The 15,625-nt window shown below is 42.5% G+C and overlaps 1 long non-coding RNA gene across 3 annotated transcripts; it reads left to right on the plus strand.

Moving 5' to 3' along the window:
* The first annotated feature begins 494 nt into the window (after positions 1 to 494).
* Positions 495 to 6,138, plus strand: LOC119312031. Of its 3 annotated transcripts, none has more exons than XR_005151204.1 (4): positions 495 to 2,008; positions 2,107 to 3,248; positions 4,257 to 4,557; positions 5,499 to 6,138. It is a non-coding gene; the product is annotated as an uncharacterized LOC119312031 (long non-coding RNA). The 3 variants fall into 3 exon arrangements; XR_005151205.1 differs by having other exon boundaries at positions 2,107 to 2,710; positions 3,136 to 4,557; XR_005151203.1 differs by having other exon boundaries at positions 2,107 to 4,557.
* The last annotated feature ends 9,487 nt before the right edge of the window (positions 6,139 to 15,625 follow it).

The following is a 15,625-nucleotide window of genomic DNA, read 5'->3' on the forward strand; positions in this document are numbered from 1 at the left end:
CCTAATTAACTAAATCACAACCATTAATTTTCAATTAGACCGTAAAACCCCCCGTGAAGTCCCCATGCATGTAGCATCTATTTATATATAAAAAGTATTTGATGGGTTCACCAGAAAAAAAAAGAATAAGAAATAAATTACCACAAAAATCAAAAACATCCGACCATTAATTTAATAGACGGAAAAACCGTAACCACTAGATTATTATGATTTTATATAGAAAATTACCCACCAATGCCATCGATAAGGAGTATCGTGAATGCTAAATTAATAATAGATAATAAAACCCAGGCCATTAGATCTTGGGAAATGTTTCCACCCGGTGCGCCGGCCGAAACGTCGCGCCGGACGCACACGGGCCTTGCGATTGCTCTCGATCGTGCGCGCACGTATCCAACACGGGCCCATGTGTCCAGTGCCTTCCACCCCCTTATCCTCTCTCCCTTATCCTTTCCCATCCACACATTTTTCTACCATGTTCTTCCACACGCTCCCTTCCTCTTTTTTTGACGTGAATGGCAGGACACGCTCCCTTCCTCTCTCGTCGCCTCCAGTAGCTTCCTGTTACCTCCACCTTCTAATTGGCGCTGATTCAAGGTGGAAGACATAGCTCTGACGGGAGGGCAGGAGCTGCAATGGCGGAGATGGGGGAGAGATTTTTTGCGCCAGATGCGGAGATGCAGATTGTTGGCTGAGGAGCTGCTGCGTCCACGGGCTGGAACCGGCATGGCAGCATGCTGGAACCGGCAAGGAGGCGTGCTGCCACGGTGATCACGCGATGCTGGAACCGGCATGGCAGCATGCTGGAACTGGCAAGGAGGCCTGCTGCCATGGTGGTTGTGCGATGCTGGAACCAGTAGGCCGATTTGCTGGAACCGGCACCCAATTTGTGGCGTACGCTGACCTACTACAATGGCGGACATGACGAAAGCTGGAACCAGCAGGCCTATTTGCTGGAACCGGCTGTCGGTTTTGTTGCATACGGCGGAGTACGCGTGCATGACGGAAGCTGGAACCAGCAACAGTCATGTTGCGACGGCCGCGGCGACGAGCCACCATTGCTGGAACCATCAATTTTTTTGCTGGAAGCAGCGATTTATTTTGCTACTACTCGGTGACGACGATTCATGACTTTGCTGGAAACGGCAAGTATTTTTGCTGGAAGCATTTTCGTTTTTTGTTGGAAGCATGTTATTTTGCTTTTCTGGATCCTTTTCATTGTTCTTGTGCCATGCCATTTTTTGTGTTTTTGCTGGAACCATCATTTTGTTTTGCTGGAACTATGATTTTATTTTGCTGGAAGCAATGGTAACAAATATTGCGATGATTTGGAACCGCCGATGTGGCCGCCCGACGACAGATGATGGGCACCGGCGGCTGCCCGTCCATGGGGAGCGGCATCAGATGGGGGGCACACACTAGCCACCTCGTGTGCAAGGATAGGGGAGTCCAGCGACGGCGAGCGTTCTGTGTGGGGGAGGCGCTGGTGTGCGTGCGAAGGTTAGGGGATAAAAAGATCGGACGACTGTGGGCTGTTAAATCAAACGGTAGGGGGTGGACCGGCCGAAAGTTTCGGCCGGCGCACCGGCGCCTAGCACCCGCCTTAGATCTTTATGATATTATATAGAAAATCACTGAATTGGTTTTGGCCATCTCCACACGATCTCATCACAAAAGATGAAGAGTTTCCTTCTTTCTCTCTCCCAGTACATCTCGCACAATGGCACAACCCTAATAGCACGCAAACACCGAGCCACGCTGATGCCGCCTATGCTTTCCGTTGGCCGTGAACTGATTAATACATAAGCTAGCTTTGGAGGAGGCTGCTAGATTGATTCCAATGGAGGTTAGCTACAACTATCTCTACGGATGTTACCTAGCTACAACAGGCCGATGTATTCTAGCTGGTTGGATAACAGACGCGGCGTTGTTTCATCAAATCATCGATCAGTGGAGCAAATCTACTGCTGGCCGGTCGACGTATTCTCGACGGATGAAGAACGCACAGGTGCGGTTTCCTCGATCTGGCTGATGTATTCTCGCCGGATGGAGAATACGTTTGTGATAATTAGACGTTTTATCAAGGCATCAATTTGTTTTTTGTAGGAGACCAGGGAAGGCAAGGCGACTATGTTTTTGATAAGGACGCGGATGGCCATCCGGTCCCAGTGCTTCTCTGATGCGGTGCTAGAGTCTCCCCATGCACTGGTCGGAAGCTGCGCCGTCGCCATAGCAATCAATGTCATCTGTCCAGCAGGATCTTCGTAGGTGAACTAGGTTGGAGTCAAATCTATGGCTGACGGCAGAATGGTTCATCGGCTCATCCACACAGACCTGGGGACGGTCACATCTATGGCACCACGCTGGAGATCCACATCACGATGCCATTGCCCACGCATGCTGAACTAATCGGGGATGGGGCCTGAGAGGAGCAATGGGCCCTCGCAGGAGCACAACACAACAAGGCCATTGGGTACAATCAGGATTCCGGCGCCTTTGATCAGAAGATTAACATAATTTTCTTTGTCTTGCTAAGTGCATCAGGATCGTATCAAGATTCATTCGAAATCAGTTACTAGCAAACAGAGAAGCACTACTCTTCTAGGAAATTATCTACGCGGGTTCTTTGCCCCTATGGTCTCACAAGATTTTTGGTAAATTTACAGCTAGCCATGAAAGCAATTGGTTCCTTGCATCCTCCATTTGACAGGTAGAACATCTTTTGACTGCTCACCCGTACTTCTGTATAGTATAGCATACAATCTTTAGATTTGTATGTCTTTAATTAATAGTTCAGTTTTATTGGTATATAGGATAATAAATCGCTGTTATGATATAGTATATGTTGCTTCTTACATGCAAATCTAATTTTTTTGCTCCGCTAGATAGTAATTGGTCAATGTATTGTTCAGTTTGCGTTTTTATGAATTTGATAAAATTCAGTTGTAAGTTCTAATTGGTAAGATGCTAAAGTTTTCCTGCACTTCATCCCTTTAAACGTATATAACAATTATAAGGAGGCCTATAGCCTATTATCAGCCACGCGAGTGTCCCTTCCCTGACGTCTATATGCAGATCTACGCTTCATTGTACATCCTGTTCTCTTCAACTCAACCCTCCACTGGTGTTTATCAGGAGGCTGCAAACATATGTGAAAATCGTTTGCTGGAGTAGTTTTTCTCATAAGGCGCAGGCCGATCCTGTAGCGTCGGGTCATTATGATGCATGCAACGATGTGGTGTCCAAAGGTACGTTGTTGCCCTCCTAAAGATCCGGTGCACTTGCTCACAATATCCATGACAACGGAGGCTACTCTATGTTCTCATGACTAATACTGCCTGCTTTGTAATATTTCGAACATATGTTTGTTTACGTGCTTGATAGTGGATCTTAATTAATCCTGGCCTTAGTTTTGCCAAAATACTTTTATCACCTTACAATATGCCATGCTTATCCTAGCATCCGTGCCATTTGTTTAACCCTTCAGCTGAGAAAGATAGGGCATAAGTTTTAGTGGTGTATCTATATCCGATTGTTTACTTGGTACCCAATTTTTTAGTCAAATGGTTAATAAACAGATAATTTGTACTCACGCAATTCGTGGTAATATGAGTGTGACCCGTGGATGTTACATATGCACACCTCCACGAGGCTAACTGTTTTAGATTAAATTCGGTTAAGTTTTTTTTCCAATCATTTTTACTACTTCAACAGAAAAACAATGATGTGATGGTCAACCAAGATTCCCTGTTTAAGTAGACAACTTACGTTTCATATCAGTCCATGGTTTACCTTTCGCCATATTTTACCATACTGATCTAATTTTGTGGAAGTTTCATTAATTGAGAACTAACAACTCTAAGCATATTATCTGTACTGTATTTTTAATTTCACTTGAGCGATTTTTAGTGTTAATTATTTTTTCCAACCTTAAGTATCTTAGATTGAATTCATGGTCTTCGGTAATTTGGTTTATGTTGGATCCAAGTGATAATGTTTTCATATTGTGCATAGTCATCTAATTTTGTGAGATTTGAATACTACAAATAGATCAATATCTTATGGTCTTTCCTACAGAAGCTTCATTATTCTCTAACAATTAACAACAAAGTATCTCTATGTTATTTTTTCATTTGTATTATAAAAAAAATTAGTATCATTCTGATTTTTTTTCCAATCACACATTAACTGTCAGTCTTTAGCACTTTTTTTTATCTAAAATTCAAGTGACAATATCCACTATTTTTTTTCTTTAGGTCCAGCTGGGCGCAAGTGCCTCTGTGTGTGTGCCAACATCCTACTTTCGTCTCATAAAATTAGTTTATTTGTTGTGTCACAACAAGATTTTTTTTTGCTAGATACAAACCACTGGTAGAACAGAGAATGCTACTGCTACAAAGCATGGTAAGGAAGGTGGCCGAGTAGAGGAATCGGTGGATGGTTGTGGCCTCGGCGTGTTTAAAACCATTCATTTCATGGATTTCCCAGTTTTACGCTGAAAATTCAAGTCTAATTTAGCTACGTACTGGAGGGATTTCGGTACACGTATCCTAATTTGTAAGTTATCTTTTGTAGGAAATGCTCCTACAATATAATAATATCATTTTCAACTAGCACATTCTCATATGAATTTACACAAATTGGAAGCTTTATTACCCTCAGCGTATGCATCGTGGATGCATACAAACCTAAATTATTGTCATTTTTCTTCTGTCACCCAGTATATATGCGTGCTTTAGGCTTACACCTATATTTTTAGGCTAGCACAAAGTAAATGCTTGGCTATTAAAATTATTTTTTTGGGATGTTCTACAATAGATACAAATAAACTAAAGTAGTACGATATGTCTATAGATCCTCTCTTGCATTCTATATATAGTTCAATATGACCCGTGAGAGAGAGAGAGAGAGAGAGAGAGAGAGAGAGAGAGAGAGAGAGAGAGAGAGAGAGATGTGGTAAAGCAGCAGCATGCACATTTGGTTCAAAAGATGATCTATGTGAGGAAAATAATATTATTGCTCAGCGACTACAATTGTGTTAACTAGATGATGCCCCGCGTGTTGCTGCGACAATTTTGTTAACAAGGCAAAATAACAAAATATAATGAAAATAAAATATAAGCTTGAAAATAAATAAAAGAAAGTCTCTAAAAATAGAATAAAAACTTTGGAATTGCTTTAAAATATATTATTTAGAACAAAAATGTGAAGCTCCATGTATGATGGATGCATATGGATAAGATGAAAAATACTATAGTTTGTACGCCCAGTAATCTCCTAAAAGATATTGCGCATAATGACTTATAGGTTCTCAACATACATTCAGGGTCATGAAAGTGACAACATAGATTTCACACAAATTTTCATTAGACAACTATATAAAATTATAGCCCGCGCATCGAGCGGGCCACTGTGCTAGTTACTCATAAAAGAATAAGTTTTTCTACAGCTCTTTTTTCTGATACGCTAAAAAAAACAGCCCCTCCCTTTTCTCCTAGGTAACGGCCGACGGCTCACACAGAGCGAGCAGACGGGACCCCTGTGGAGGCATGGTATAGCCAATTCGTCTCATGGCGGCATGAGCGACCAGTTCTTCCTGTGGCAGCACAGCGCGACAAGCTCCATGCGGTCGCCCGCGCGCGGAGATCTCTTCCGAGTCGCCACCACTGGATCATCCGAGACAGCGGAGCGATATCTTCCTCATCGGCAGTGCCACCGCGGGCTCCTCCGAGGCAGCGAGTCGACCTCTTCATCATGACTAATTATGGCGACAAATTCATCAACGCCATCCACGCACGGCCGTCGTCATCCACCGGGCTGTGCTTCTGACTGACACGATTGTCCAGTTCGTCTCTCAAGATGCAACAGTGTGGGAACTAATTAATTATATTTTATTCTTGCCCGGGAGCGCTCCTTCGCTGAAGAAAAGTGTGTGGTTGCATCAGTTGCAAGCCCTAAAGTCAAAGTTTTCCCAAGGCCTCTTATTCCCAAAAAAATGTGTGCACGTGACCATGCACACTGTGCATGGACACGATCAAAGTGCTTCGATTTTTGTGTGCATGGACAAGATCGAAGTGCTTCGTTTTTCTCCATATCTTATAATGCATAGCTGATTATGACCAGCTTATGTTGTGGCCATCTGGAGCTAAAGATTAGGTACGCTAAGATATCCAAGAGATAGAATACAAGAACACTTATATGAAGGGTTGGTTCTTATAAGATGGAGTGGCAAATGGTTGGTGGCTACGCATATGGATCGACTGAAATGTCAGCTTCTAATATGCCATAAATTAGACTTATGACCAGTAGCTTGATAGCAGGTGCTGAACTTATACATCATACATTGCCTACCTCCAGCATATGTTGTGTGTTCTTGACTCAACAACACTGTAGGATATGAGGTTGTGATCATGTGCCTTTGGTTCACCAAATTTTGCCTTTCTAAGTGTAGGATTGTATGTTGAGTTGTTCTATCGATTCATTATGCTGCGCGTGCTGTGAAGCATTGTGGAGACTGGTAAATCAAGTATGTTCTATACAGAAAATGTCGAGAAAAGAAAAACATTTATGTTTTTTCTCTCAAATGGAAGTAAGGAAGTCCTCACATTGTTCCCCCTAATCGCGTGCTGACATTATTCGATAAATAATATAAGCTGTCGAGCATGAAGAAGAACGAAATGTCACTAAGATGAGAGGCCTTGTCGACAAACTTGCTGCAGCGGGAAAGAGGATCAACGACGATGATCTCATCTCAGCACTCTTTGATGGACTGAACACGGACAACAATCCACCAGTCTCATCCATGTCCACGAAAATAGAGCTAATCGCCCTCACCAACCTGTACTCGTAGGTTCTCACCTTTGACGGCATGGCTGGAGAGCAAACCTCCAGCAGCGCGGTACCCCTCTGTCAACACCGCATTACGTGGTCATGGTGGTGGCAAAGGATACTACCATGGCAAACGCGATGATGGTGGCGGCCACTGTAGCAGCCACAATCATGGTAACTTCTATCATGGAGGTGTATGCTAACATTATAAACACTGGTCTTTTGAAATAAATACATTTGGAAGTTAATGACCCCCCTTGAAAATATATATCTTTATGTGGTTCATACACAAAGGTGTCATTTTGACCAAAGGTAACCTAGCCAAACGTCATTGGTAGGGATGCAAGAAACACTGGTATTGTTTATGTGTGATCAGGAGAAAACTATTCATCATTTGTTTTGAGCGTGCCCGTTTGCAATATTGGTGTGGCGAACAATATATTTATCTTTTTATCTACAACCCGAACTAGCATGGTGGATATGTTAGGTAAGTAGCTGTGGGGTGTTCCCTCCCCGCTTAAGGCACAAATATGTATTGTTTGTGCTTTATTTTCGGCATTATGGAATTACCGTAATGACCTTACTTTAAATAATTTTGAATTTCCAAATTTCTTGCAGGTCATCTACAGAGCCACCTGCTTCATACGTACAGGGATTGCCCTACTTTATGTGGAGGACAGTGGATTCACGGACTTTCGGTCCAACCAACTGGAGATGTCAACACAGGGATTCTTCATCCGGGTTGGATGGCGATCCAATAATGGGGTGTATGTAGAAGTTTCTTGAGAGAGGTAATGTACCAGTTGAAGCACAATCCAGCCGCACACAGTCTTGATGTCACCAAGTCTACGGTTGCAAGGTGGCATAGTCGATTCAAGCATCCTGCATCTTCGGTCAACCAAAAAATTCTTAGTGAAAATTAAATTTAAGTTTCAAGTGATTCCAAAATGAATCGGTTTTTTATCTGTCGGGGCAAGATGCATCAATTGCCATATCCTCCTTCAATGAGTGTGTTTAGTTCTCCATTGGAGTTGATTTTCTCGGATGTTTGGGGGGCTCTGCTCCTACTTGTATCAGTCGCAATAATTACTATGTAAGTCTTAGTGACGACTATAGTAGGTCTTTGTGGATTTATTTCCTCAGGCATATACTAGAAGTTTTCAAAAATTCCATCATTTTCAGCAATGTGTTGAGCGGCAATTTACTGAAAAAAGCATTCCATCCAAACATATTAGGGTCGTGAATATCATAAAGTTAATGTTTTTGCAGAGAATTAGTATTTCTCATCATCTTTCTTGTCATCATGCTCACCAACATAATGCTCTATCGAGTTCAAACATTGTCACATCATAGATTTTGGTCTCACTCTCCTTGCCTAGGCATCCACGGGGCTGATGTTTTTGGGTGATACATTTCTCACCGTTGTCGACCTCATAAACCATATGCCTCTAAAGGTTATAAATTAAACTCTCTCACTCCCTCACTCACATGGGACATAAATGAATACGATTTGGTAGGTGAAACAAATATGATTTATGAGCATTGGTTCAGTAGCATACGTAGGCCACTTCAATTGATCCCTCGCCTCAGATGGCACAACTTCTTCTCCATCAATTAAGAAGGAGCTACATGGCATGCTTTCGAACTAGCATGCACTCTCATATACCATCTCGGTTTATATACGACACACAATGTGATTTGTTCTTGTATATTACTATGTGTGTAGTGCTAGTGATTGTGGAACAAAATTGCAAAAATAATGTTAAGAGTATGTTTCGGATAAAATAGTCCACCCAGAAAATAAAATAAAAACAATGCTTATAATGCTGATGTAACACTTGGATTGTTAGAGTGTGGTTCTTGCTAGCCTGACACCAGACTATTAATATTTCCTGTCAGTGAAAATCATTGTATTATAATTTGGAGATACAGTGAACTACAACTGACTAAATAAATACACAACGTCATAAAGTATGAACTTTAATTGTGATGAATATCATACGATGCAAGTGGTATATGGGATAGGGGTGAAAATAGGGCAAAATAGTTAGGGCTGTTGGTTTCCGTAGCTTGTTGCGAAATAGCGAGAGAATAAGAAACTCCAAATATGGAAGCAGATACTAGATGAAAAAATGTAGAGCAAATAAGGAGCGGTCCGGATACAATAGTGAATATTTTTCTTAAGCATGAAATACCCTTTAACTGTATAAAAACACAATGTAGTTCAATTTTCCAACATGACCACAAATATGATCAGACATGAAGTTTAAATAAATGCAATATCGATTGAATGATTACGGGAAGAAGGGGACTCGGTAGAGCAGTTTACATTGTGGTATGTTTGAATGGATGGATGGGATTAGACTACATGTCTATGGACAATGAATCTATGAGGCCTAGCTAAATGCGTAAGAAAAATGAAGATTCCCATGTGTAAATACATGATTGTGTTTATGCATGTTTTTCTACCATATAAGTCGTTGTTCCGTTTCAGTTTGTTCACACAAGTTTCTGTTTACATTTCCGTTTAACCCTTGTGTTGGCATACTCCATTGAATACATATCTGTAAACTCATGTTAACAAACTGTATTGTTTCTGTAATTCGATGCGGCAAACAAACTGTATCTGCCATACTCCAAATTGCATTAGGACATGAGCGCATGCATGTTGACCACATTCAACCTCGTTCGACGATCTGTCCTTGTGAGTCTAAGTTTTAGATGCCATGCTATAAATGAAAGTACGCATCACGACCACTAGTGGGCACGATCTCTCTGGACCATCTGATCCCGAAGGAAAAAAAAATTCCAATGCCACTCATTCCAAACTTCGAAGAAGTGTGTATACATGTTACCATGCGCACGTATAATATGCCTACACGGGGTTACTTAAATAACTTTCTAAGGTCTAAACAGAGTTTGTCGGTTTTATAAAGTCACGGATACAATAGTGAATATTCTTCAAAACACGAAATCCTCTTGAATAGTAAAAAAAAAGTAGTTTAACTTGCCAACTAGTATCATATATGAAGGTTGTATAAAGCAAATTTACTCACTCGGTGATTAATGGAAGAAGGGGACTGATAGAGCAGTTAGGATTATGGCATGGTTGAATAGGTCAATGGGATTAAGCCACATGTCTATGACAGTGAATCTATGAGGTCGTGCTACATGTACAAGAAAAACAAAAAAAATCTGCATGTGTATTCTGTTCATGCAAGTTTTCTTACTAGATTTTTTTTTTCACTTTAGTTTCGTCATCCGCAATTTCCCGTTTCTGTTTATCCCTCGTTGTCATACTCCAGTGAATACATGTGCCATACGTGTGTGTAAATCCGGGTTAACAAATTGTCTTATCTCCATATATTCTGGCATACCAAAAAAAAAAAATTGCACCTGCCATGTTCCAAATGTCATTAGGATATGAGCGCATGCTTGAGAAGACAACCACAATCAAGCTTTCCATGCGTACAACTCGCGAGCAGATACTCCGCTTGTCTTGACAATAGCTACATTCTGTCCATGCAAATGTGACTTTTAGAATCCATGGTACAAACGAAGCTACGCGGCACGACCATCGGTGGGTGCAATCTCTCAGGAAGTTATGACAATAAATTCAAATGTGTTTTTCCGAAGCCACTCACTCCAAACTTCAAAGAAGAGTGTCTGTACATGTTACGATGCATATCTCTTGCCTACATGGGGCTACTTGCTTAACTATGGTCTAAACCCTAAATAGAGGTTCACGGTTTTAGTAACAAGTAGCAAGTAGCAGAGGTGGAACGAATTGTAGATCGGATCGACCATGGGGTGTGTGTGTGCCTTGTTGGTAGGCTGAGCAACCAGAGATATATGTACACACGTGCACCCTATTTGTAATAGACCGAGGAATCCGGAGTGTGGGCTTCCAACTTCTGACAGGTGGACTAGGAACAAACAGGGCTGGCGAAAAAAACTTTGGCACATGTGGCCCGGGCAGCGTCCACTCAGATCGGTCGACCAAAGAGGATTCCGTTGGTTCACCTCGGTCCTCGGGTGCATGGCCTCCGCCACCCCCCCCCCCCTCCCCCCGGGCAAATTTGACAAATTTAACCTAGGGGCGAAATCAAATCACAGAATGAACTGCCCATAAAACTATTTCACGCGGCTGACCTTTTTATGTGACGTCCGACACAAAGGCGTTACACTACACTGTGCAACGCCTCACAGATAGGTGCTACACGCCTGGCCAATGTTGCACCCCAGACTACCTAAAAATTGCTAAGTCAATGTGCAGAGCCTAAGAGCTAGGCGTTGCACTATATAGTGTGGCGCCTAGCTCTCAGGCGCTGCACTAGTGGTTGCGCTACAAAATGAAGCAACCACTAGTGCAACGCCTAGAAGCTACAATGTGGCGCCTAGCTTTCAGGCGCTGCACACTGACTTAGTAATTTTTGAATCACACGGATGCGACGCTGGCCAGGCTTGTAGCGCCTATCTATGAGGCGTTGCACAGTGTAGTGTGGCGCCTTCGTATCGGGCGTCACACAAAAAGGTCAGCCACGTGAAATAGTTTCACGGGCAGTTCATTCTGTGATTTGATTTCGTCCATAGGTCAAATTTGTCAATTTTGCCGCCCCCCCACACACACACACTCTCTCTCGCTCTCTCTCTCTCACTCTCTCACGCGCTCTCTCTCTCACTCTCTCACGCGCTCTCTCTCTCCTAGCAAAGCTACGTGCACTCTTCTCCATGAGGAATGTATCTGGTGCACCAGGGCAATTGGTGCTACCGGTGCACCGGACCCCTTTGCACATTCAAAAATGTTCAAAAAATCCAGAAAAATATTAGTGCATCGACACAACATCAATGTATGTTGTTACAAAAATTTAAATTATAATTCTAAATAATGCTCAAGATACAAAAATGACAAATTTGACGAGAATGTGCTAATGGGCCAAAACTCAAGCCCAACTTATGTTCTGTACTATTCAGTGCCAAATTTGTCATATTTTTTTTTAATCTTGAGCAATGTTTAGAATTTTGATCTGAATTTTTGTGACAACTACATTGATATTGTGTCCATGCACTACATTTTTTCCAAAAAATTTCAAACATTTTTAAATGTGCAACGGGAGACCGGTGCATCAGATACATCCCCTCTCTCTATGACCGTTACCAAAATTCCCCTTTAAAACCTCCCCACGCGAGACGCCCCCATCCCCGCACAACGAATCCACCGCCCGCACACCCTACCCTAGCCGAAGAAGAAGCATCAATTCAACCACATACCAAAATAGTGCATGCCAGCCGCCGCCGCAATAGCAGCACCCGCTGAGCCAGATCACAGCGAGCGGGATGCACCGGCTCTTACTCAAGCAGTGGCTCAAGGAGGAGGACCTACTGGACCGCCAGCAAGGAGATCCTTTTTCTATTATTCCACATCCATGCCGCCACTGTCCTCGTCCTCTTCCTCTCTGCATCCATCCCCTCCGACCCATGGTGGTCCTCATGTCGGTGCTCCTAGATCCTCCTGGCAATGGCCATGCGCTGAGCCATGCGGTACAACGCCAACATGGAGGCCAATGAGCATGCGACTTTTCACAAATCTCCAAGCCGAAGGACCCACAAATTCACTGCGCACATGACGCCGAAGAGGAGATTACTATGTATAAAGAAAAGGGGGCCAGATCGTATTGTACACTGGCCGCTTGCCAGCGTTTACGAGGATGCTGACGGCGTCTACGCCGATGAGGCACTCATCGGCCCTTGTGGGTGGTGGGCCTTATGGGCGATGGCTTTGGACATTAGCACCTTAGCGAGGAGCGTGTGTACTTTATAAAGGAAAATTGACAGTGCCAGATTAAAGTTTTTGAAGGGTGATTCCGATTCATAAGGGAGGTTTGTGACTTGCGAGTCTCGAGTCATGATCGAGGAGGACATGAACGATGCGGCGGATCGATAAGTTTGTGTGACATAGACACTACAATTGCGGTGATAGCAGAAAAATAATCCTATGATATCGGGTCATTTTACTCATTAGTACTAAGGGCATGTACAATGGTGCTATCTTAGGAGTGTCACATAGGATAAATGATGAAGTAGAGGAGAGAGAACTCATAAGAAAAAGCTTGAAGACAAGAGATGATATCTTAACACAATAAGTCTCACCACGTTTTTAGGAGTGACTAGTTACTGAAAATAAGGCTAACAGATGACCCATTATAGACATCTTCTTTTATCATCTGTAAATTATATGCAAGACTTAAGATAAGACTATATCATCAACCATTGTACATGCCCTAAAGGATCAAGTTGATCTTGGGAGCCTGACTAGATGGTGAAGCATGCAAGGAAGATGAGCATGAGCTCCTCGCCACCATGCAAGACCCAATGTGGGTGCACACCTATGCCTTTCGTCCTTGTTGGTCCTCGATCATGTTAAGAAAAGAAGAAAGAGATGAGAAAGGTAGAGAAATTTGCAGATGTACTGTAGATTGGTTCGCACACACCTGAGCCTTTCGTCCTTGTTGGTCCTCGATCATGTTAAGAAAAAAAGAAACAGATGACAGAGATAAAGAATTTGCAAATGTACTGTAGATGGGTTCGCGCTTGTGTATTCTTGGGAAAGAAATGCTATAGTAGTCTTCGGCATTGTTTACTTAAAAAAACAATGCACACTGTATGAGGTCTAGCTACATGCATAAGAAAAATGAAGTCCCATATGTGCACATGGAGAATTCTGTTTCTGCGTGTTATATGGAAGAACCCATTGTTCCGATCCAGTAAGTTTGCACAAGTTTCTGTTTACATATCGATTTCAACAAATTGGGCTATTTAGGTAATCCCATGCAACAAACGACTTATATGTCGCATACTTCAAACTAAATTAGGACATGAGTGCATGCTTGTGAGAAGCTGACCACAACCAATCTAGTTCGGACTTCAACTGACCATCAGATACTTTGATCAGCTAGATCATATTGACAGTCTATCCTTGCGCATGTATGTTTTAGATGTCATGGCATAAACAGAGCTATGCGGCACAACCACTGGTGGGCAGAGTCTCTCAAAAGCATGTGACACATAAGTCAAAAGGTGTTTTTCCGACGCCACTCATTCCAAACTTTGAAGAAGCATGTGTACATGCTACCATATCACGCGATGTTTCATGCCCGCACGGAGTTACTTGCTTAACGGTCAATGGCTTAAATAGAGTTTGCCAGTGTCACTATCAAGTAGCTATTGGTAGGCTGAGAGGGAGAATCAAGGAGACAACCAAAGCTAAGCGACCTAGCCAATGTGTATATATAGACCGCGGAGGAAAGCCGGTGAATATCCTATTTGACGCTCATTGCGTCAAACTGCCGGTGCGCCGCACAGGCGAGCAACCTAACAGCGACGTGATGGGCCGGCCCAGTTACATAGACCGTCCACCTACAACCACTGCAACTATGTAGCCGGTTTTGGGAACCTTCTAGAAGGTTTCCTGAACCGGTTTTTTCTTTCTTTTATAGGGTTTTCTGTTTCTCTTTTTATTTCTGTTTCTTTTTCTTCTTTCTTTTTACTTTTTGTATCTTTTTTCGTTTTATGTTTCTTTTTACCTTTTTCCTTTTCAAGGTTATTTTATCTTTTTTAAAACAACTTCATGTTCGCAAATTGTTCTTAATGTTAAAAAAATATTATTTCTTTTAGAAAAATTAGAAATTTCAAAGAAGGTCGTTTTTCAAGGAAAAAATTGTAAATTCAAAAAAGTCCACATTTTTCAGAAATTATTTGGGAATTTCAAAAAAGATTCTTGTTTTTCATATTTTTGTTCACGACTTCAACAATTGTTCGCATTTCCAAATTTTGTTCTGGAAATTAAAAATATGTTTGCCATTTAAAAAAGTGTTCCTGTTTTGAAATTTTCTTCCCAAATTCAAAAATTGTTCAATTTTTGAAAATTTGTTCCAAATTCAAAAAAATGATTTTTTTCTAGTTTTTGTTCACAAATTCAAAATTGTTCCAGATTCAAAAAATGTTTGCAAATTCAAAAAATGTTGAGGCATTTAAAAAATATTCCAGATTTCCAAATTTGTTCACAAAATAAAAATTGTTCCAGATTCAATTTTAGAAATATTTAAATTTTTCAAAAAGAAAATAGCTTCGAAATTTCTAGAAAGTTATTATTTTTTTTCTCGAATACGCACGAGTGTGCATATCATATATTAAAGAAGAAAGGGGGAGAGCCCTCCACAGTTATATTACATAGTTACCGGCGTTTCGTCGCCATCTGCCTAAGCACTAAACTGATTACTCGCCGTGTGCCCACTCAGATGCCCCTATGAAGGCCGCTGCAAGGTCTCCTCTCAAGATGCCCGCCTGCATCCAAGCTCTACTCTCGCGTCCTATTCGCTCCATAAGGCGTGTGACGCTCTCACTCGCCCCGTCGAACACTATGGCGTTCCTGTGCTTCCATAGTTCCCACAGGGTGAGCAGGCATACGGTGCGGATCGTTCTCGCGTTATGCCCGGGCGAGCCGTGCCTCGTGCACCAGTTCTGCAGTGTCTCTCCTGCCTGCGGCGCACCAGCTGGCATGTTGAAGGCCGCGAAGATGCGGGCCCAAACCTCCCGTGCCAGCACACACTCCACAAGTAGGTGGCCTATCGTTTCGTCCTGCTGATCACAAAATGGGGAGGCATCTTGGTGTGGTAGTCCTCGCCTCGCCAATCTATCCGACGTCCAGCACCTGTTCATGATTGCAATCCATGCGAAGAAACGGCATCGGAGTGGAGACTTCGAGTGCCAAGTGAAAGCCGCCGTGGGGGATACCTGC

Source organism: Triticum dicoccoides, chromosome 5B (assembly GCF_002162155.2).
Source record: "Triticum dicoccoides isolate Atlit2015 ecotype Zavitan chromosome 5B, WEW_v2.0, whole genome shotgun sequence".
Classification (NCBI taxonomy): Eukaryota; Viridiplantae; Streptophyta; class Magnoliopsida; order Poales; family Poaceae; genus Triticum; species Triticum dicoccoides.